Genomic DNA, 22,413 nt, shown 5'->3' on the forward strand with positions numbered 1-22,413 from the left:
CCCCCCCCCCCCCCCCCCCCCCCCCGCCAATCTAAAAAAAAGATGGGAACCAGGCCAGACACAGAAACTCTGCGCAGGGCCCAGGGAGAGGTTGGAGGCTCAAGGCATGGCCTGTGACACTAACCATGGATATAATAACTCATAACTTCTTGGAGTGTGGGGGCTTCCCTCCTTCACCCCTAGCAGATCAAGGCCACCACTTCAACTGACAGACATGGAAGCTGCAACTACCAAGTTTCATCGCTGGACCCCGTGGGTGGTGACTATATACATCTGTCCACTCTCAGCTTTTCTTTCCCTTACTCTCCCTTAGCCTTATCCTGTCTTTCCTTTCTCTCCCTTAGCCTTATCCTGTCTTTCCTTTCTCTCCCTTATGCATTTTTCCCCCCAGGGATTATCCCTATGATATATAATATCAAAATGCTAACATACCTGTTAAAACAAAATTGTTAAAATAAACCCTACCTATATATGTTTTCAGACACCAATTATTCAGTGTTGTTTCACTCTAATCCACCCCAAGGGAATTATTGATAAGAACCTGGGTTACTCCTCTCCCCTTTTTCTGAGGCAGGTCGTAACACCAGTCCCTGCAGCAGGGGTTCTGTTGCCGACCGGGGCTGCTGTGGGACCCCGTGCCAAGAGCCCGCTCCGCTGCCAGCCACCTGTACACGGCCAGCGTGCGCGTCTTGTTATTTCATTAAATCCTTTTCTTATCTCATCTCCAATTAAATTGCTTTGGAGTTTTTTTCCTCAGCTCCTGCAGGCAAGAGCTGGTGGCCCATACGGGGAAAAGACTGGACCTGGACTTCTTCAGATTGGACATTTCATCATGCACAAATCCTGAAAGCCGGCATTTATTTGGAACAATTCCTGCACCGATCTGAGAAAGCCAGATTCCAGAACCCCGCAAGGAGGTGAGATAAGGGGAAAAGGTATCTTTTTGTTAGCAACTGCAAAAGAGTTTTGTGTTTCCCGGGAAATAGGAAAATGCGGTAGGACTGGAAATAGGCTTGGACTTGGGCCCAGAAGTCGCGAGAGTCAGTTTCCAGTAGGCGAAAGGGTTCGCTGAGGCGGTTGGACCGCACAGGTGCAGGTTAGAGCAGATTCGCATCAGCCTAGGACTGGTAAGCTTTCGAGCTTTGGGTTTTGTTTCGGTCTGGGACCAATTGGAAAAGGGGGACGCCCCTTTAATAGTGATCTTTTCCTGCAAGGAGCCATGGGGGCTCTGTAGCTAAGTGGTTAAAGTAACAACTTTGTAATCCTCGGGTGATGAGTTCGAATCCTGGTCTGTTGTTTGTTTGTGTTTTGTTGTCATGGGTTGTGTGGATTCAAAGGTTAAGATTCCTAAGGGGTCTCCTCTGAGTTTGGTTTTGAAACACTGGAGTACTTTGACCAGTTCTGAGACAACTTTAACAAAGAAAGAATTTTGTAGGCTGTCTGTAGATGCCTGGCCTCTGTTTGGACAAACGAGAGGGGTGACATGGCCGGAATTTGGTCCTCTTGAACTGGACACAGTGTTCCAATTAATTTCGCTTCTTCATGAAGAACAGAGATGGCAGGAAATTCGGTATGCAGAGTTGTTTATGTTTCTATTAACATGCCCTGGATTGGGAGGGGGAGATAAGAAGGCTCAAAAGAGACAGAAACTTCAGAAATGGCTTTAGAAAAAGGGAAGAAGAAAGGTCGAGCTAAGGCTGCTCCTGTCCCATGAATTTTATTTAAAAACACTGAGGATGATGATTTGGATCTGTTAATATCGCCTGATAGGAGAGAAAATAGCCCAGGGGCCCCACAGGTAGGACTCCCTGCTGCTGCGGTGGCGGGGGGGCTGGAGCTGCAAGCGTGGTGACCTCTGAACCAGCTCCTGCTGGACAGGCAGGGGCTGGGCAGGCGGGGGCCACTGGAGGACTCCCTGGTGCGGCAGGAGTTGGGCAAATCAGGGCTTCCGGAGGAGTTGGCTTGGGGGCGGCGGGAGCTGCTCCGGGCACTGCCAGTACAGGATCTGCTGTCATGGCAACGAGTACAGGAGCAGGCACGGCGGGAGTAACGGGACCGGGGCCAACCCCGGCTGCAGCGAGGGGAGAGGCCCAGGAGCAGTGGCAGGAGCAACTCCCGGAATTGCGGGAGGGGCAGGGGTGGCGTTGACAGACGGGGCCTCTGTCCTGACTGACCTGGGGGGTGGGGCTGGAGCTGCCCCCTTTCCCCCCGCCTCCCCTGCAGAAGGGGGGCAGTCCAGCTTTACGGAAGGGGGGGTAAAGAGGAACCTAAAGAGTTTTCAATCTCTGCCTCTCATGAAGAGGGAACAGGGACACGAAAACGGGGCAAGACAGTTTCAGCTGCTGAGAGAAGGCAGAAGCGAGGTTTACCCCCATTTGATAATGACAGGGCTGATACAGGCACAGAAGAAGAAGGTGAATCAAGCAATAGCTCGGGGGGAGGAGAAGTAGACCCTCCTATAGTAAAACCAAAGACAAAGGGGAAGAGAACCCGTGAAGCATTAGCAGCCCCAGACCCGATAGCTAGTAGGACAAGAATAAAGGATAAGCCGCCGTTAGAAGCCCCCTTAAGACAAGCTGTAACCAATCATGGCACAATATTAATAAAAGTTCCTTTCTCACCGGTTGAGTTACAACAATGGAAGGATTCTGTGGGGGCATATAGAGATAACCCAGAGAGAGTAGCAAACTATGTCAAAACTCAAAACCCTGACTGGTATGGCCTGGAAGTTATGATGAATACTTTATTAGATCAAACAGAGAAGGAGATGGTAAAAAGAGCTGCTCAAACTGCAATTGAGATGCTAAAAACCTCTGGGTAGTTTCCAGGGGAAGATATTAAGGATATCTTCCCCCCTGAGGATCCCAAATGGGATCATAACATACCAGCAAATTTGGGAGCATTGAAACGTTATCAAGACTGGGTAATTATGGATTCCAACATGGGGTTCTGAAGGCAATAAACTGGTCAAAGATGTATGAAGTTAAACAGGATACGAATGAGTCCGCCCACAGATTTTCTGAATAGGCTGAAGGATGTCATAAGAAAATACACTGATATTGATATAGAGTCAGACCTGGGGAAAAAACACCTGGTGTATTTGTTTGTAGGGCAGTCTACAGATGATATAAGGAAAAAACTGCAAAAGGCAGGTGGTGATAAAAAAGACATTGGTGAGTTATTGGATATAGCTTTGACAGTATATTGGAATAGAGAACAGAAGACGAGAGCAAGGGTGATGGAGCTATAAAGAGGCTATCAAGAACGTTGAAAACGTAACCATGGGTATTACAGGTCTAATCGTCAACAGGACAGAGCAGATGATAGATGCTCTTATTGTAAAAAGAAGGGACATTAGAGAAAAGACTGCCCGGAGCTGAAGAAAATTGAAAACCCCCCTCCCCCTCCACTACCAACCCCCCAGCTGACTGTGAGTCAGAATGCATGAGGGGAACCGGAGGTTTCTTCCCTAGCAGAACCTCTGGTTACAGCTAAGCTGGGGGAGGAGGATGTTGAGTTCTTGGTCGATACAGGTGCGGCATATTCTGTATTAAATACTTTGGAAGGGAAACTGAGTCATGAGACTATAACTGTGGTAGGCGCTACAGGGGTAAGTGAAACAAGGCCATTTTTTAAACCTTTAAGATTTAAATTGGGCAAGCACTGGGTAACTCATCAATTTCTTTACATGCCAAATTCTTCTAGGCCTTTATTGGGTAGGGATTTATTGGAGAAATTAGAAGCTGAAATTAAATTCTGCAAGGGGGAAGAAATAAAAGTTATAATTCCAGATACTAAATATATCGAGGCAACTGCTTTCTTTATACAGGAGAATCATGGAGAGATCCCCGCAGAAGTTGAGAATGCTGTCATTCCTTTAGTCTGGACCAACGAATACCCTGGGAAGTCTAAACAAGCTGAACCAGTAAGCATCACACTCAGACCAGGAGCAGCCCCAGTAAGGCAAAAACAATATCCTTTGAAACTAGAAAGCCGAAAAGGCTTAGCACCTATAATTGAAAGGTTTCTTAAATTTGGCTTACTGGTAGAATGTGAATCTGGATTTAATACCCCCATCCTACCAGTGAAAAAGGCTGATGGCAAAAGCTATCGGTTAGTCCAAGATCTTAGGGTCATCAACAAAATAACCGCGGATATCTATCCGGTGGTAGCCAACCCCTATACCCTATTAACCACATTGACAGAAGATCCAGGGTAGTTCACTGTACTTGATCTTAAAGATGCCTTTTTCTCCATTCCTGTACATAAAGACAGCCAGGAGCTTTTTGCTTTTGAATGGGAAAATCCTGAGACAGGGAGGAAAACGCAGTTGACCTGGAGAGTTCTCCCACAAGGCTTTAAGAACAGCCCGGCTATATTTGGGAACCAGCTGGCAAAAGAACTGGAGGACTGGAGAAGACAGCAACAAGAAGGAGCTGTCCTGCAGTATGTAGACGACATCCTAATTGCAGCCAAAAGCCGGGACCAATGCATCGAGCTCACTGTCTCTTGAACTTTTTGGGGCTAAGTGGGTATCGAGTCTTGAGAGAGAAAGCACAGATAGCCAAAGAGATAGTCATCTACCTGGGACTTGAAATTTATCATGGGCATCTATGGCTCAGCACAGACTGGAAAGAGGCCATTTGCTGTCTCCCAGAGCCCCACACCGTACGAGAGATGCAGACCTTCCTAGGAATGGTAGGATGGTGTTGTCTGTGGGTAGCTAACTATGGGTTGCTAGTCAAACCTCTATATGAAGCCCTGAAAGTAGCCAAAGAGGGAGTTGTAACATGGACAGATGAGACCAGAAATGCATTTAAACAGCTAAAACAATCTATGATGTCAGCTCCAGCACTAGGATTACCGGATCTAACTAAACCTTTTGAAATGTTCACACATGAGCAATTGAATGTCGCTCTGGGGGTATTATCGCAAACTCTGGGAAGCCAGTGAAGGGCTGTGGCTTATTTCTCTAAACAACTGGACAGTGTTAGCCAAGGGTGGCCGGGGTGCCTGCAAGCCGTCGCAGCAACTGTTATCCTGATTGAGGAGGCCCAGAAGCTCACCCTTGGGCAGCACATCACCGTGTATGTACCCCATGCAGTTCAAGCCGTGCTCGAACAGAAGGGAGACCACTGGCTGTCCTCCAGCAGAATGTTTAAGTACCAGGTTGTGTTGCTGGAACAAGACGATGTTACTTTGAAAACAACATCTATTGTAAACCCTGCTTTGTTTCTGTCCTCAACATTAACCGACAGTGTCCCTGAGCATGATTGTTTACAGACTATAGAGGAAACCTACTCCAGCAGACCAGACCTGAAAGATGTGCCTCTGGAAAACGCAGACTGGGAACTGTATACAGATGGAAGCAGCTTTATGCGAGACGGTAAGCGCTTCACAGGATATGCAGTGACCACCAAAGATGAAGTGATTGAGGCAAAAGCCTTGCCAGCGGATGTGTCATCCCAAAAGGCAGAACTGATCACACTGACAAGAGCTCTAGAACTGAGCGAAGGAAAGAAGGTAAATATTTGGACTGATTCGAAATATGCATTCCGTGTTGTACATGCCCATGGAACCTATATGGAAAGAGAGAGGGCTATTAACTGCCCAAGGCAGTGGGGTTAATCACGCAGACCAAATCCATGCACTCCTGCAGAGTATTTGGAAACCGGAAGAAGTAGATATTATGCATTGTAGAGCTCATCAAAAGGGGAAAACAACTCCCGAGTTGGGAAATCATTTTGCTGATCAAGCAGCAAAAGGGGCTGCCGTAAAAGGCATCCTAGCAGTACTACCACAAAAAGAAATTGATTTGACAAAGTACACCCCAAAATATGATGAGAAAGACAATCAGCTAACTAAATCACTTAAAACTGAGATCAAGGGAGGTGGGTGGGCTGTTACCCCTACAGGACAGGTTGTAGTTCCACCACCGTTCCTTAGAGAAATAGCTCTACAGGAACATGAGGCTACCCACTGGGGAACAGAAAACCTTCTAAAACATCTAAAGAAGACAGTAATAGGGACAGGTATGACTGAAGTTGTGCAGTCCATAGTAGGCAAGTGTGAAATCTGTAAGCCAAACAACCCTGATACAACTAAGAGAGTAGTAGTAGGAGTAACAAAGGCTGGAGACCAACCTGGAGATTACTGGCAAATAGCCTTTACTGAGTTGCCACCCAGGGAGGGGTATAAATACATACTCATGTTGGTTGATACTTTCGGTGAATGGCCTGAAGCATACCCCTGTCGTACTAACACAGCAAGGGAAGTGGTAAAAGCTTTGCTTAACCACATAATTCCAAGATTTGGGGTTCCTCTAGGAATGTCATCAGATAGAGGAATACATTTTATCGCAACAATAGTGAAAGAAGTATGCTGTATCCTGGGAATTGTCTGGGATTTACATACTCCCTATAGACCTCAAGCTAGTGGCAAAGTCGAGCGAATGAATGGCACTCTGAAAATGCAAATTGGCAAAATTTGTCAAGAAACATCTATGTCGTGGGTTCAGGCTTTACCTCTAACTCTGTTGAGAATTCGTATCCAACCAAGGCGGAAGGATAATATAAGTCCCTATGAAATACTGTATAGAAGACCATACCAAGCACCACATACCAGGGGACATACACATGAGAGGGAAAGCTGATTTACAAAAATATTTGATTGCTCTAGGCTTTATTTTACAGAAGCTCCAGAAAGTCATCGAGTTATCCAGACCCATAGGACTGGACACCCCTGCTCATCCATTCCAGCCAGGAGACTGGGTCTACATCAAGTGGTGGAACAGTGACCCCTTGCGAGCCAAGTGGAGAGGACCATACCAAGTCCTGCTGACTTCTCTCACCACCGTCAAAGTTGCTGGCAAGGAACCCTGGTTCCACTACTCCAGAATTAAAAAAGCACCAGCTCCCGGAACAACCAGCAAATCAGAGCTAGACACCGTCAAAGATGTGGCATAGACTGTTTTTACTGTGTATTCTATCTGTGCAACCGGTTACATATGAACCGAGTTTGGGATCAAAAATTGCATGTGACCCTAGTCCAAAATGTGTCTAAAATTCTTTGGAAAAATGAATGCTGGATTTGTACACAAGTACCAGCAATTGATGGTGAGGATAGTGATTGGCCCCTAATTGGCATTTTACTAAATGAGACAAACTTTGGTAAGTCTATGATAAACTTCCCAGGAACCTGGAAACCAGTTACAGAAACTTATTATCCAGTGGCCCTAAGTAATGTGATTTCTAATCAGGATGTTGTTCCCTGCATGGTTGTTAATGCTACAGGAAAAATCATTCTTCCCCCCTACTGTGATAAGAACAACTCCAAAGAGGGGATAAACCCAGAAATTGTTGCAGGGATGGTGCAGTTCCCTTTGAGACTAATTCCTCCCCAGGGTTCAGGGTGGTACTGGATCTGTGAAAAGGAGGCCTGGAAAGTTTTGCCCCTTGATAAAGATCGGGCCTGTGCCCTAGGGGCAGTAATCCCGAATATAACGATTCTCGACCCAATTGATGAACAAGAATGGGAAAAGACTTATCCAAAAAGAGTGAAAAGAACTAACAATCCCCTTATTGAGCGCCCTACAATTTTCCACAGTATAGTCAGAGCCTTAGTCCCATCTCTAGGAGTAAGTGAATTAGAAAAAGCAATTGTTAACATTTCAGCTGTTATGGAAAACATTCAGGATCATACTTCAGATGTGATTGAAACCTTAAAAGAACAATTCCAGAGTTTGTCTCATGTAGTAGTACAAAATCGAATGGCCCTCAATTTCTTGCTAGCCTCACAGGGAGGCGTGTGTAAAGTCATCAACACCAGTTACTGCTCTTACATAGACCAGACTGGTAGGATTAATAATGATTTGGCTGCAATTCGAAACCAAACCAAAATTCTGCATCAAATATCTCTGGATGATGTCTCCCTGGGCTTAGATGTCCTCCACAAACTCACTTCATGGTTACCGAATTGGACTTGGATGAAACAGCTGTTTATTTTAGTGATGTACATACTTAGTGTGAGTATAATAGCTCACTGCATATACCAGTGTTATAGTTGTTGTAGGTGTAAGTAGTAGAGATTGGACAAGACCTTTGGGTTTTTTCCAGTCTCTAAGGGGGGACCTGATGCCTTAAGATTCTTTTAGTTTTTTGGTTTTTCTAATTTTTATAAGTTTTATAAGTAGTTATATAGTAGAAGTAGATTTTAGAAGCAGCAGCCCTTATTCCTTTACCCTTTAGCACCATAGTTTACACATTCCTCAACCCCTACATACCCCATTCCATGCTCCCATATCAATATCCCCTGAATTCCAGTAGAAAATATTTAGTCTCTCTTTAAGAGTAGGCCCTTTTGTTTAAGGACATTTGTGCCTTGGCCTGAACCGCAAAAGTACAGTCAAGAACTGGGTGACCATGTACCCTTTGTGCTCTGAAGAAGATGATGATGATGAAGAAGTGGTCTCAAAAAGCCCCCAGCCCCAATTCCAAGGGGGTGGGATGGAGGTGGACCAGGGCAAAAGTCACAGGGTGGGAGAACTTTGGATTGGACAGACACTATTATAAATTGTAACACCTGTACACGGCCAGCGTGGGCATCTTGTTATTTCATTAAATTCTTTTCTTATCTCCAATTAAATTGCTTTGGAGTTTTTTCCTCAGCTCCTGCAAGCAAGACTACCGATGTTAAGATGGACAATATGTATATTGACTACACTACTAACGTTAGCAGCTGTTGGTTTTATGCTGTGAGAATTTCAACTGGGACATCACAATCCACCTACCAACACAATTAACCCAAAGGTAACACTACAAAGCACAGCAGACATACAGCTATCAGCTACCATATTTAACTTTCTAAGTCACAAAAAGGCAACTTTACTAATTAACAAATTATCTGCTATTATAAAAGGTTCTTTTGTGTTGATGGGGGAAGGATAGAAATGCTAGGAGGGGCCCTAAATCAAGTATTTACTTCTCACTATTTTAAAATGCTGTTTACCAACATGCCATACACAACATGGAAAGCCAAACCTAAACAAGTAGCAAAGAAACAACCAGTTACAATTTCAGCTGCAGAAACTCATAACCCTTTACACACAGTTACTGCAAAAGCTTTGATAAAGCAAAGCAAACAAGTCCTTCATACAACACAAGCCCAAAGATGCCCCACAAGGCCACAACAAATTAGCCACTTCTGTTAGGGATAACAAAAAGTCCTTCTATAAATACATTAATAACAAAAGGAGGGGCAAAGAAAACCTCCATTCTTTGAGGGACTTGGAGGGAAACATAGTTAATAGAGATGAGGAGAAGGCTGAGGTACTTAACACCTACTTTGCCTCAGTTTTTACCAGTAAGACAGGTGGCCCTCAAGGCAACTGGCCTCTGGAGCTGGTAGAGATAGGAAACCAAATAGCCCCCTTGTATTCCAGGAGGAAATAGTTAGTGACTTACTGAGTCATCTGGATCCTCACAAGTCTATGGGACCAGATGGGATCCATCCTAGGGTAATGAGGGAGTTGGCAGAAGAGCTTGCCAAGCCGCTCTCCATCATCTTCCAACAATCCTGGCTCACTGGGGAGGTCCCATATGACTGGAAGTTGGCAAATATCACCCCAAATCCATAAAAAAGGCTGCAAGGCTGACCCTGTTTACTACAGGTCTGTCAACCTGACCTCGGTGCCTGGCAGAGTTATGGAGCAGATTATCCTGTGTGAAATCACACAGCAGCTACAGGATGGACAAGGGATCAGACCCAGCCAACATGGGTTTAGGAGGGGGCAGATCCTGTTTGACCAACCTGATCTCCTTTTACGATCAGGTGACCCATCTGGTGGATGAGGGAAAGGCTGTGGATGTGGTCTATCTGGACTTCAGCAAAACCTTTGACACTGTCTCCCATAGCATACTCCTGGAAAAGCTGGCAGCCCACGACTTGGACAGGGGCACTCTGTGCTGGGTCAGGAACTGGCTCGAGGGCCGGGCCCAGAGAGTGCTGGTGAACGGAGCTGCATCCAGTTGGCGGCCGGTCACCAGTGGTGTTCCCCAGGGGTCAGTGCTGGGCCCAGTCCTTTTTAACATCTTTATTGATGATTTAGATGAGGGGATTGAGTCCATCATCAGCAAATTTGCAGATGACACCAAGTTGGGAGGGAGTGTCGACCTGCCAGAAGGCAGGAGGGCTCTGCAGAGGGATCTGGATAGACTGGAGAGATGGGCTGACTCCAATGGAATGAAGTTCAACAAGGCCAAGTGCCGGGTCCTGCACTTTGGCCACAACAACCCCATGCAGCGCTACAGGCTGGGCACAGAGTGGCTAGAGAGCAGCCAGGTGGAAAGGGACCTGGGGGTGCTGATCGACAGGAGGCTGAATATGAGCCAGCAGTGTGCCCAGGTGGCCAAGAAGGCCAATGGCATCCTGGCCTGCATCAGGAACGGTGTGGCCAGCAGGAGCAGGGAAGTGATCCTTCCCCTGTACTCTGCGTTGGTGAGGCCACACCTCGAATATTGTGTTCAGTTCTGGGCCCCTCAGTTCAGGAAGGATATTGAGGTGTTGGAGCGGGTCCAGAGAAGAGTAACAAGGCTGGTGAAGGGACTTGAGCACAGGTCCTATGAGGAGAGGCTGAGGGAGCTGGGGTTGTTTAGTCTGGAGAAGAGAAGGCTTAGAGGTGACCTCATCACTCTCTTCAACTACCTGAAGGGAGGTTATAGCCAGGTGGGGGTTGGTCTCTTCTCCCAGGCAACCAACAATAGGACAAGGGGACATGGGCTCAAGCTCTGCCAGGGGAGGTTTAGGTTAGATGTTAGGAAGAAATTCTTTACAGAGAGGGTAATCAGGCATTGGAACGGCCTACCCAGAGAGGTGGTGGATTCACCATCCCTGGAGGTTTTTAAGAAGAGATTGGACGTAGCCCTTAGTGCCATGATATAGTAATTGGAGTTGGATCAGAGGTTGGACTTGATGATCTTGGAGGTCTTTTCCAACCCAATCTATTCTATGATTCTATGATTCTATGAACATACAGCAATACACACCCCTAAATCCATTCAGAACACAAACATGCATAAATTGGCTTTTACCCAAATTAAACAATTAGAACAGGAGGCAAAGACAAAAATATCAAACATTTTTAACAGCAGGACAGACATAACAATCGTATCTACCTCACATTGGCCCTTAAAAAACATCTAAACCTATTTAACAAGTATTCTTAAACTAACATCCCCAAAACAAAACAGAAACATCATAACCAATAACCCAGACACTAATCCAGACACTGACTCTGTTTCCATTATACCCACTAAAATCACTCATTCTGTAGAACAGAGACTGCTTCAGTCAAAGAGGAAGTCAATTAACAGCAGATATTTCCTAAAGGCAGCTCAAGAAACAGATAGCCCTAAATCAGTACAACAGTGGCCTTTCCTTAAAACAAAACTGATGCATTTGCATACGCTACTAGCAAACCATAAAAACACAGCCCTGCTATTAACAAAAGACCTTTCACTAATCTATCAGTCTCTCAAAACTAAAGAAAGATACATTTTCATGCTTTTTGCCCCTGTCTCAGAGTGGGAAAAGATTGGAGTTTTTGAAAACCAAGATTTTACAACTTACTTTTTGGTTAAAGAAAAGGATAAAAACCACTTCTTGCATATTTGCCTTTGCAAAGAAAGAAATAATATGTTGCCCCTCAAACATAATAACAATAATTTACTGCTTAGCAACTGGGTGGAATTAGATTTTATCATCTTCTACACTATTCCTGTTCCTATAAAAACTTTCCTACTAACCTTTTGGCTAGACAAACAGGTGGTTTGCCTTTTAGTGAGGGAGACAACAAACCCCTCTCATCTCTCACTCAGAATCTCCCTTCTTACATAATATGGGAAAAAGAAAACAAAACATAGTGAACTGAAACTTTATTAACTGTTTGGTCACACCACTGTGAGGGAGAAAAATTCTCTTTGTTGCCTAAAAGCCTTTGCAATTGCCTTTCACTATGTAAATTACTGTCATTTTAACTAAGAATGTGTAAATTTATCTCCACAAAACCAAACCACTGAAACTTCAGAAGTTTTTTCCCTATTTTTTTTCATTAATTTCCCAGTGGCTTTATTTGAATTGTTAAAGATAAAAATTGTTAAAAGTTGTTAAAGTTATTAGATTCTCAAATACATCCACATACGTGCAACTAATGTAACAATGTTATTCAAATAGCAAGTTTAGAATTTTAAACATCCCCATTTTTGTTAATTAATACAGTCAAACATTCTCAAAATATTTTGCTATCACAGAACAGTATACATAATGTCAACAAAAGTGCAAAATAGTTGCTTGTAAGTCACAACTGCCTAAGAGACTAAATTAAACCTGGTTATAGTTGCTCTAAGTGATATTATTAAGAAATAAAGACTGTAAAACGTTCCAGAAAAAGTTCAACAAGCCCAACAATGAAATCTCCGATAGAAAGATGACTGCACAACAAAAGATCATCCCTAAAACCTTCAATTTAGAGGTAAAAGACACTATAACACAAAATGACTCACCACTGTTGCTTCAAAAACTACAGATTCACCTGATCCTCACATCTATTCCTGCCCATTTTTCATCTGAAATGGACTGAACTGTTATTAACGTTTGCCAAGATTGTTTTTAAAGGTAAAGAAAGACTACAAGAAATAAATGAATGAGACACTGAGACCATCTGTATCTGGACAAACAAAAAAACAATTGAACAATAAGGTACAAACCTTGGACCAGGGTTCTGTACAAGTTTTACAACTTACTCATATACGTAGAACATTTAAGTTGTTTTGTAATTAACCTATGAATGTTATAACTGATTCATGCTATGCTGTAGAGTTACTTTCACATCTCAAAGCCTCCTTCCTTCGAGATGTCACTAACCCTCAATTACCTGCAAAAATACACACCATATAATTCCTTGTTAGTCACACAAAATCTAACTTTTACATAATGCACATCCATTCACACACATTCCAAATACAGTAATGCAACAACACAAGCTAGAAAAGGGCAAAAGATGTTATCAAATGCTAGCTTAATTGTTTTGCAATTTTAGAAATTCCAAAAACCATAAACACATACAATGATCCTGTATATTTTTCAACAAAAGTTAAAACATATCTCACCAATCAGAAGATATTCCATTCCACAACATACTGCACTCACTCACAAGACCAACAATAGTAAAAAGAACATGCCACACATTAAGAAACATGCTATAAAAACACACAAAAAAGGGGGGAAAGAGATATGGGTCTGTTCCCTATATGTGTAAATCTACATTAACACTTTTTCAAAACAGGAACAATCACAAAGAAACAATAAATGATACAACAGAACCAAAAGAAACACACAAACAGTAACCAATACAAAACCAAAACTCCGTGATTTAAATAGAAACACAATACAGGATCTAAGCATGCATGTGTGAGGAGAGAATGAAACGGTGGCCACTGGAGTGTGAATGAGAAAGCTGAGTGGAGATATATATGTGCGTGTGAACCCAAATACACTTCATGGAAAGATACTTTAAACACTCATTCAACAACACTACCTCAACCAACACTACTTCAAACACAACATCTACAACCTAACACATTTCCCTTCCGAATAAAAATGATACCTTTACCCAATCACACAAAATCACCCTCAGATAAAAGGTTTTACACATCTACAAACCCTGGGTAATTTAAGGTTGCTTGAAATATTGCACGAACCAATAAAGTTATCATCAGTTCAATAAAGGTCTTATGATGATAGGCCCTGGTTTTTATAAATGGTTAAGATTGGTTATGATAAAATGTTTAACAAGTGGACTGTTTTACAACTTGTTAAATTATATAGGGAAAGGGAAAATGTGGCAGGAAGAATGTAGCAAGGCATTATGGGAGATGTAGTTTTCCGGGCTCTCACGCATGCTCAATGAAATACTTGATTGTCATTGGTTGAGAGATCATGTGACATGTTTGAGAACTGTATTTAAACCGAAGTGCTTTGTAATAAATCTTAATCTTGCTCCAACACTCGGCAGAGTGCAGAGTGGGGTTCGTGCCTACACAAACACCTCAGCAAAGTGCCAATAAGAAGTCTTTAGACAATTAAGAGGGACCTCAGGGCATTGGGACAACTGGTCAAGGGATCTGGAGCACAAGTTGTGTTCTCTTCTGTCCTGCCAGTTACAGGGAATGATGGGGCAAGAACCAGGAAAATCATGCAGATGAATACCTGGCTTTGAGACTGGTGTTACCAGCAGAATTTTTGGGGTTTTGATCATGGGGCAGTTGATACAACACCAAGCCTGCTGGCTACAGGTGGGGTCCACCTATCTCAAAATGGAAAAAAGATCTTGGCTCAGGAGTTAGCAGGGCTCATTGAGAGAGTTTAAACTAGATTTGAAGGGGAATGGTGTCGCTGATAATGTCGGAACGACCAATGCGACACAGATATCAGAGTCAGACGTAGTCTAGGTGCAAGGTGATCAGGAAGTTGTTTATTGCTCTCAAGTGTTTCTCTTATACTCTTTGTACACTATTGTGTCACAACACAATTGGTCAAAAGTCTCAAGCATAAGACACCGCACACACTCTTATTGGTGACACTGAAAACACTGTGCATGCTGTGACATGCTATTGGTGACATTATACACATTTTGATTGGTGACCTTTGGTCTGGGCTGCATTATGTTCACCATTGCAGTAAATATTCCCTAAAAGTTGTTTAAATTCCTCGTCACTAATTGCCAGGCTGTTGACAGGTTCTCTGTCAACCCCGACAATTCCCCCTCTTTTTTTATTTTATGCCGCAAAGATGGCTTTGACAGTCTGTTGCAGGGCCCTTTGCAACAGGTTGATCAAGCAAGGCACCGGCATTGGCAACCCCTGATCCAAAGCTAAAAAGAAACACAGCAACAACATCTCACTAAGAAAGAATCCAGAGAACTCGTCTACCATTCAAAACAAGGATTCACTACAGTCCAAGAGATCCATGTAATACATTCCCCCAAAGTCTCAACATTCCAATACAAAAGCATTGTTAAGTTTGCACACACCTATATTGTAACACATATATATCTACACAGTCTCTCTCTCTCACACAATCTCTCTTCAGTCATTCGTTGGTGACCACCTCAGTCACTCTTCATTCACACATAACTGGAATTTCTATTATACTTTTACATTTTAATGACACAGTTTACATTTTAAGTAGTTATTGGTTGTGTACTTCTCAGTTTGTCATCTTTGGCAGTCACGTCTAACAAATGTACCTGGTTTGAAAAGGAATACATACAAGGAATATAAGACCTAACAAATTTAAATGAGATCTATTCTGATTTAACATCTGTTTATGTGCCTGCATAGTCTCTTTCCCCCCTTTCTATATTTTAAAATGTTCATTTGATGTGTAAAATGTTTTCTTGACAACAATTTGTTCTATGAGTGAGTTAGGAATCTCTGCATATCTGTATCATGCAGTAATTCGATTTTTCTACGCAGTACAATACACTATAGGAAAACAAAACAGTTATTAGAATTCATGCAGTACATTGCAAATAATTCTGTTAAAGAGGTTCATGCCCCCTCACACAGAGCATAATGTAACTTTTAGAGATTTATGCTGGATGTTTGCAGCATGACATGCACCCCAACCTGCAAGAATTGTTTTAACTTTGGAAAACCAACAAATTACAACATTACTTGTCCTTACAGTTTTTTAAAAACTTCCTAAATTGTGGAGAATTTAAACCAATGTCTATGTTACATGAGTAATGTGTGATTGGCAGCAACACATGATTTCTGTCTATAGTCGGTACCTAGAAAAATGAATAGATAAATCACTATCACAGTCTGCTAATACAACTTGAAATTCAGTGTCTTCTGTGAGAAGTCAGTCCAAGTTGTCTCTGATGTCTGGGACGTAATTAGCTCTCGACTCTTGTTCATCTGCTTCTTTTAGTTGTTCTGCACCTTTAATAAAAAACTCGCAAATTCAGTCAGTTTTACGTGGGTATCGTGGGTAATTTTGCAGTTTTTCTTTGAAACTGAAGGTTTAGTGATGATTCTGTGTGGTATAATTCTCCCTGTTGGAGATAGGTTCCATGGTTTGGTTCTTTGAATTTTTCCTGGAGCATTCTTCAATCCTGCTTCTCAAATAACATTGGTTAGAACAATCACATTTAGTTTTAGCTCATCTTTTTAGGTCTTTAACTTCTGTATTTCCTTTTACTTTGCTTTTATCATTTTGAACAGCATTTTATCATGTTGTACTGCAGAACAATTCTCTCCTATTGTAAAGGAAAACACACTGAATTTCAGGAAGGTCACTGTAACTTCAATAAAAGTAAATAGCAGCTTTCATTATGAAGAAACAATTGGCTGTTCAAAATCCCAGCATATGGAAATCTTTCAGAGGATGGGATTACTGATTTTGATAAGGGTCTTAGTTGCATAATTGGATTAAATATAGTTTTGTATCTTTTACTTTTCTTTTATCAAACCACACATGGCTTGGGATTTGAACAGGATTCACAAATTCATAGGACAGATTCCTACCTCTCTGAATGTAAAAAATGAAACTGGAGAACAGTCACGTCCTTTTAAAAATTAAACAGTCTCACCCAACCTCTGAAACGATATGATCAGCTAGGATTTATAAGCAACTAATTCTGAATTTTTGTTGATATTTATATATTTTTTGGGGATATGCATGAAAACTTTAAACATCTTATTTAAACAATATAGGTGTAACAGTTTAAGTTACATCAATGTATTTAAGAAGTTAACACTGGTAAAGTAGCTTTCAACTTTAACAACTTACATAAAACCACAGTAAAACTCACTCAGGGTGCTTTAAACTAGGGTTTTGCTCATAAGAGTATACCAGGGGATCCAGAATGCACACCTGCAAAGCAACAACAGTTCTGGTTTAAGCTTGTCACCTGATAACAGGGACACACCTCTGCTGCTTAGCACAAAGACTAGGACAGATGCAGTTTAAACTTGAAACACTGTCTGTTGTTAGGTAGTTTCCTGTATTATATCTTTAGATTTTATCTCTCTTTCCACAAAGGTGGAAACTTCCAGCTAGAAACAGTTTATTTATTTTTCCCTTTTTTCTCTGGCAAAAACTGCCCCTGTCAAATAAGATATTTTTGAGCTAGGTATTCCACCAAATAAGTCTACCTTAAAGCTTCCGCAACAATCTCAAAAAACCTATCTGTAAAATACAGAAGCAACAAAAGAATGTTTACAGAACTCTTTGAGCGGGGGGGGAGAGGGAAGGTAGTGCAACTGTGCTTAGCAGGTCTGCCTGAGAATCGCTCCCCCCACATGCATTGGAATTTTCTTATCACAGGCAGTTGTCAGCAGTTACTTTAAAAACTCTATTTCTCCATTACATTTATGTATGTATTTTAAAACAATTTTGGTTATTTTAATGAACAATTTCAGAAAACAGTTAGTGAGACTATGTTATGAAATTGTAAGACAATTTCTTTCTCCAATCAGAAGGTTACAAAGTTGCAATTTTTACAAAGTAGGAGAGTTTCACTCCTGCTTAGTTGCCAAGCAACAGACCGTCTCTATCATGAGAAATATACACTGTTTTTTTCTCCCTGGCAAGGTTGAATCTTTTCAAGGGAGGGCTTTTTACTTTTTTTTTTTCCTTTTTCTCCACACATACACAGTAACAATAATATTGCGAGCTCACAAAAACACTTTCAACAGACACTACAGTTAACACAAGAATTAACAGAAATATCAGAAGGCATTTTTTTGCCCCCCCTTTTCTTCCCCCCCCCCCCGGGAGGGGTCGTCGTCTTCAGGCTTCCATGACACCAAACTTGATTTGTTGCGTATTTTTCTGTGTTTTATCTTACACACATTGTGAGACTGAAACAACCAATTAGTACATGAACAAAAAAAAATAGGTAACTCAGGCTGCAAAGAAGTTCAAAGGCTTATACAGTGATGGGCCTTGCTGTCTTGTTTTCTGCCCAACCCCCACTGTTCTAATTTATCTCTGTCCCTCTCCATTCGCTTATATATCTCGACTTGAATTTCTTTTCTTAGTTGTTTTCTCAGTGGAGTTATCTGGTGGAAAAACTGTTTTTCCTGCAACAGTGGCAATGGAGGGGGGGGGTCCTTACTTCTTTTCTGTCTCCAGGAGTGAATTATTAAATTTTTCTTCTTTTTTTTTTTTTTTGGTTTGGAGGTGTAGTTCAAGGACAATTTGTTACATCGGCAACCTGCTTATCTTTCTGGGCAACTGCGTTTCAGAGTTTTAGTTCTTATATGAATTATTGCATAGATTGTTGCCTCCCGTACGCTTCTAAATCTTTCAAAGTCTCACGGAGCAAGTGTCAGGCAAACACACGAAATGTAACTTAATGTAGTAGCTTCAAAGCCTTATTTTCAGTACTATAACAGCACATGTCATAAATTAAATTCAGCAACCTTGACATTCTTTCCCTTAAGGAGGGATTTCCACGTAGATAGAACTACACTTTCCTCCTTCGTAATATGCTGTCCCGTCGTTAAAATATTGTCCCCGGTGGCACCCCCATTAGCTTACCTAATGAGGGTTCGAAAAAGTTCAGGTCCGGACATTTTCGCGGGAACCAACCCTGCTCTCAAGCTTCACCGGGCTCCATTCCCCCTGTGCCTCATCCCACAGGTCCAATCTCTCTCTAGGACAGAAAATCTCTGCTCTTTTCCCCTCTAGGAGGGAAGTCACGGCAGCCCCTCTCTCTCGGAGAGGAATCCCTCCAAACTCTTTCTCGGAGTTGGAGATAAATCTTTCTTCAACGCTGTAATCACGTCGGCGTCTCCATATGTCGCTGATAATGTTGGAATGGCCAAGGCGACACAGATATCAGAGTCAGATGTAGTCCAGGTGCAAGGTGATCAGGAAGCTGTTTATTGCTCTCAAGTGTTTCTCTTATACTCTTTGTACACTATCGTGTCACAACACAATTGGTCAAAAGTCTCAAGCATAAGACACTGCACACACTCTTATTGGTGACACTGAAAACACTGTGCATGCTGTGACATGCTATTGGTGACATTATACACATTTTGATTGGTGACCTTTGGTCTGGGCTGCATTACGTTTGTTCCGTTCACCATTGCAGTAAATATTCCCTAAAAGTTGTTTAAATTCCTCGTCACTAATTGCCAGGCTGTTGACAGGTTCTCTGTCAACCCCGACAGAATGGGAATAAAGCCAGGTTCAATAGAGATAAACTGGGGGGGTGTTGCATTAAGGGTATAAGAATTTGGCAGAAAATAACTCCCCTTGCGTTCCAGCTGGTCCTCAGAGATCAGAGGGGTTGGGTGTGGCTGGGTTTAATTTCTGATTATAGTCAATTTGTCACTGTAAATCTGGTCACGTTCAAAAGAAAAACTTGCATGAGCAAAGATGCACAAATAGTGCAGTTTTCCTATCCAGTACTATAGGTCTGGTGTTGTTGTTGGGACAGACTACAACACATAATATTCAGCAAGAAAGTTTATTGGAAAGAAAAAGGAAACAACAGTAACCGCGGGCTGCTGTTTACAGCCTCTTAAATACAGCTCTTTAGGCACACGTATATTACACAGATAGGTCAATTCAAACAGACAAACTACAATTCTTACAGTCAATAGGTGGATTTTAGCTGGACCTTCTTAGTTCTACTTTCTCACAACATCTCTACACATCTGTCCTTGTTTTCCTTTGATGTTTATATTTTTCTCAGTCACTCTGTTCAAAACAAGTCCTCATTCTCATGAGACAGTATCTTTGTTCTCACAGGAACAGTGTCCTTGTTCTCCTGATGTTTTCCTCCTCAGGGTGCATGCTGTCAGGACCAGGGTCTCTATTCTCAGTCAGATTTTCCATTCTATACCAGGGGTCTTGGACTAGCCAAGATTCCCCACAGTCTGGTCACATTCAATAAGGACTTTCACAATCCAGATTCACGAATAGTATGGTTTATTGAAGCAGGTTCAGGATTGCTGCTGATAAATGTACTAACTACAGAATGTTAATGTGTGTTGCAACAAAAAGCATAGTAAGAGAGATCTAATAGCTCTACATATGTAAAAAATAATATTCCTTAGCGTACTTCAACACAGTTGGAGGTGCAAAGCTCACCTTCAGGAGAGGAGGAGAGACAGTCTATCGACCGATCCCAAGCAGGCAGAGGTGTTTTCCCTGTCCAGCCCTTTGTCCCCAAAAACCTCCCTTTTATACTATAAATTTTGGCCTGTCCCAATAGGATGGGACAATTGCATATTATAGGTGGTATTTGGTGATGTCGGTCATATATGTATTACCCAAGACCCCCAAATCCCTCCGACCCATTTCCAGAAAGGTCTGAAAGAACAGACTGCACATGATAACTAATTTGCATAGAAAGTGAGAAACCTATCTATAAAAAGGTACCCTCACCGTCAGCTGGACCAATGCAGGAACCAGGACTGATGATTCATTCTTTTTTTTCTTTCTTTCTTTCTTTCTTTCTTTCTTTCTTTTCTTTCTTTCTGTACTAATTTTTAAAGAAAACAACTCAGAGGGGAAAAGTTAAGACTGCTTGAGTCACCCTCTTATGATAGTGGAGGGGGAAAACAAAATAAGACTGTGAGAGGTTAAAAACATTAGTCAAAATTTTACTGAGATAAAAATCGCAAATAACAAAACAATACATAGAAAAATGGTTTCCCCACAAAACTAACAAAGGCAAAATGTTACCTGGTCCCACCCCCACCCCTAGGACAAAACAAAAAATTACTCCAATTCTGGCACTGTGTGCCATGTTGCCCAGGAGAACAAAGAAAGTACTGTGGCAAACAAGTTTCCATGGTTTAATGCCCTCCCTGACCAGACAAAAGCAATGGGAAACAGGGTCAAAACAAAATCTGGAAGGCTATTTCGTCCAAAAGGCTTTATTCTGCTGAGATACTGGTGTGGGTCCCAGCGTAGCAGTGGCTATGGAAAATGGTGGCCACTGTCCCAGGTGGCGGCTAGCAAAATCAGCAAGCCACTGCTTGATGTTAATAGAGAGGTAGCCATTTTATCGCCTAACATGGCACTGTCCCAAAGTTTATAACCTATATCATCCCAAACTTTCGGATCGTATATTGAGTTAGTGTTTATCATGGGATTGGCTTTCGATGTCCACAACAGGAGGCGTTCTTAATTTTCTTCCTCTCCCGTCCTCCTGCATTTTTTAAGGATATTAGCAAAGGCTTGCGAAAGAGCCTTTTGTTGTTTTGTTAAAGGGGTTCCCATTTAGTCCTCAGTTGCTTACCTTTTCGTCCAACAAAAGGTAATTGAGAGTTCTCTTTTGTTGCTTCCTTTAAGTGTTTTTCTTCCTTGAGTTCAACTGAACTACACCACCAGAGAAAACAGCTAGTTTCTTTTAAGCCCCACTATGGGACACCATTTATGGCATATTGAAGGCATGTACTCAGGGAGGAGGAACTGAGACAACTTTATTCGAAGGACGCAGCCTTTTATAACCAACACAAACATACAAGTATTCCTTATAAGGCAAAAACTGTAACTGCAGCATCTAATTGGCTGCTACCTGTCACATGGGGACATGGCAGGCTTTCGAGGTTACAACTCATTCCTGTGATGAGTTGCTTTGTACTCTGCTTGGCCCAAAACCTGTTGCTAAGGTCTGGTTCTTTCCAGGCCTTCGACCTGCATATTCCCCACAACAGGGGACTGCTCGTTATTTGCATCCTTATAGAGTACCTCCAGCACAACTAATTCTCTCAGGTACTGGATACCTTTCTCCATGTTGTTCCACTTGTCTTGGTGCACTAATAGATCATCCTTGAAAAGATACCTTTCCCTCATGCTTGACAAGGAGTCACCTCCAGTGGCTCAGAGTTTCTGTTGTCTTCCCAATCCCCTTGTCAATGCCCACATCCCAGGACAGGGATCCCAGTTGCTTGCCTTCACTACCATCAAATTTGTTTCCAACCCACTCTGGTCAGATATGTTGTTATCTCAACCCTTTTTACCCCACATTGGATGCCAAATAAAGGCTGTTGTGGTTTAGGAATGGTACTCCCCAATTTAGTGCTCCCTCTGAGACTCTCCAAATCATGTACTGCTCGCTCTCTCCTCTCCCCCTCCCCCTGCAGTGGGTTGGAGAGGAGATTTGGAGGCACAAAAGGTAAAGATCATGGGTTGAGGTAAGTATAATTCACTGGAAACAGCAATGGGATAAGAAAACTAACAGTAACAATATTAATAACAAAAGCATACAAAAGATAGAGATCGATTCACGTGCAAAATACTCATCACGGACCCCAACCCGACCCAACCACAACCATGCTACCCCAACCGGAAAAGACTCCCTTCCCCCCACCAATGATGTGAGGT

Source organism: Corapipo altera, unplaced genomic scaffold (genome assembly GCF_003945725.1).
Source record: "Corapipo altera isolate COAL_440 unplaced genomic scaffold, ASM394572v1 60972, whole genome shotgun sequence".
NCBI lineage: Eukaryota > Metazoa > Chordata > Aves > Passeriformes > Pipridae > Corapipo > Corapipo altera.